This window comes from Morus notabilis, unplaced genomic scaffold, assembly GCF_000414095.1.
Source record: "Morus notabilis unplaced genomic scaffold, ASM41409v2 Scaffold4247, whole genome shotgun sequence".
In the NCBI taxonomy this organism is placed as follows: domain Eukaryota; kingdom Viridiplantae; phylum Streptophyta; class Magnoliopsida; order Rosales; family Moraceae; genus Morus; species Morus notabilis.
Window position 1 is genome coordinate 6409 of NW_010366023.1, and position 2633 is coordinate 9041.

General features: G+C 31.7%; 1 long non-coding RNA gene across 1 annotated transcript; it reads left to right on the forward strand.

Moving 5' to 3' along the window:
• Positions 1-140: 140 nt before the first annotated feature.
• On the forward strand, positions 141-1108 carry LOC21387174. The gene is made up of 3 exons (XR_002903204.1): positions 141-218; positions 467-612; positions 706-1108. It is a non-coding gene; the product is annotated as an uncharacterized LOC21387174 (long non-coding RNA).
• The last annotated feature ends 1525 nt before the right edge of the window (positions 1109-2633 follow it).

Genomic DNA, 2633 nt, shown 5'->3' on the forward strand with positions numbered 1-2633 from the left:
CAATGATTTGAGTTTGAGTATATGAAACAAACGGGCCTTAATTGACCTTTTTTCTGCCACTTTAAAGTAGTGTTATCCTTTTCGTTCATTGTGAACACAAATGTTCAAAATGAAATCCTTATTACTGTGGAATGTGCTCACCTCTCATAGGTTGGTGCTAAAGAGCATTGGGTATAAATCATTACCAGTTGATGGCTTACCCTTTGATCATAAAAAAGGTATGTTGCATTCATATTTTACTAGGACTCTTAAAGCTTGCATATGATTTTTGTTTTGTTTTCAGTGGTAGAGGTTTGTGTACTAGTTCATATTTTAGACTTTGAACTTCAGAGACGACAAGGACAAATCAAATACGAATTTTAATGAATCTATTACTCATTTGACCATCCCTGCATCACAATGATTCTAAACTCAGATAACATATGTTTCGAGAGCCTAATTTATTCGAATACTTTTGTATTTTTAGGTATTGTTCCAAACATTAAAGGTCGAGTTATAAGTGATGCGCAAAAAGATCCTCCAGTTCTTGAGAAGGGTTTGTATGTATGCGGATGGTTAAAGAGAGGACCAACAGGAATCATTGGCACAAACCACTATTGCGCTGAAGAAACTGTAAGTGGTCTTTTGCATGTGAAGCATCTTTGTTATACAAACTGTTACAACTGAAAATACTATCTTAGCGAATTAAACTGGCTTACATGACAGGTCGCAAGTATATCGGAAGACGTTGAGCGAGGATTAGTGGCGTCCTCAGCTAGCTTGCCCAAGCCTGGCAGAGAGGGTCTCCTCCAGGTGCTGGATGATCGTAATGTTAGAGTTCTACCATTTAGTGCTTGGGAAAAAATAGATTCTGAAGAAAGGCGGCTTGGGAGTTTAAGAAACAAACCCAGGGAGAAACTGGTAACATGGGAAGACATAATGAAAGTAGCAGACTAGCAGCTGAATAATGTTTTCAACCAGTTTTTATTTTTAATTTATTTCAGGTTTCTCACAAAATAATGGAAAGGTTGATATGTGACATTGATGCGATTCATTTTTCCTGTTGTAATATCCTACATAAGTTTGTTGTCAAGAATTCAATTATTTTTTTAATAGAAGAATTTTTATGGGTCCATTTAGTTCACTGATTTGAATTATTAATTTGAGTTGAGATGTGACTTTATGTGAGAGCTTTTTACTGTAGTAAAAAAGTTAGATGTGATTGTTTCTGATAGTTTTTTACTGTAACAAAACTTGAATTCTAAACTTGAATCAGTGAAATAAATGGAGCTTGTAATTTTACTTCAAAACTTTTCGTTTGAAAGTTTTGTTGTCCTAGTTTACTACACGGCCCTTATTATGCAATGGCAGATAAGGATTTCCCAAACTTGCATGTATTTGTCAAAATAAGAGTATTGGACAACATTTAGCCCCTCAACTATTCTTATTTTAACAATTTTGTGCCTTTTTTTTTTCTTTGGAATTTTGAGGAATGACCTTATTGAACTGATAAAAAGATTTTATGAATCTTCTTCAGTACTACAAGCTTTCTGCTATTAACTTAGCATTACATTTCAGCTAAGAAGGGGCAGAATTTTTCGGAGAAAGGCACAACTAAAAAGTGACTAAGGGCATATTGTTTTCTCATATTTTAGGCAAATTTAGTCTTTCAACTTTTGGACTTTCCCTTCCATTAAAAAAAAAAAAAAATTAGTAAATTCATCGTTTGAATATCTTGTTTGAATATTTTTATTTTTTATTCTTAATTAATATCTTTTTAACTGATATATTTTTTTAATTATAAAGTATTAAACAAGTGTAAGAAATAAAATTTAAGACCGTGCATTTCAAAGTTAGGTGTCATCTTTTTTTTCCCCCTAATAGAATGTAACTTTTGGACCTTAACCGTACCACAGTGATAGCTTTTGGGCACCCAATCCATGTTTGCTACTTTCTTCACTTTTGGACTCGTAAAAGATTATAGAAGGTGTCCACTTTATTCCAATTCTCATCTGCATCCATATGCATTGCTAATTGAAATGTCTCCGAGTTTTTTTTTTTTTAATGTCGAAGTATTACTTAAAAATTATTTATAAAAGGAAAACATTGGAGAAAATTAAGGACGCTATCCTTAACTCAATGTTTTTAGTTTTGTGGCATTCTCTTACAATTTAGAGTTAATATACAATGGAAGTAAATAAGAGAGAAATCTTAAGATATGAAAAAAAAAAAAAAAGAATTATACCCCTCTTATTGGGCCATTTTGCATTTATCTAAATTTTTCATTGGGCTCAGTTCTAAAAAGTTAAGATTCTATACTTTTCTTAATCTAAAAATTTTAAGGGAGAAAGAGAAAAATAGGTCAAGATTTTAGATGAATTAAAATTAATAGGTCAATAGTTTACATAAGTTAATAAATAGGCTAAATTACTGTTTTTGTCCATAACTTGTCTGGTTATGAACCATAACTTGACAAGTTATTCTCAATTTTTGTCCATAACTTGTCTGGCTATGAACCATAACTTGACAAGTTTATCCATAACTTATATGGTTATGAACCATAACTTAAGAAATTATGGACTATTAATTTCTATAACTAAAAGTTGGCCTATATACTTAAACTTTTCATATTGGCCTATTTCCTACTATTTTCC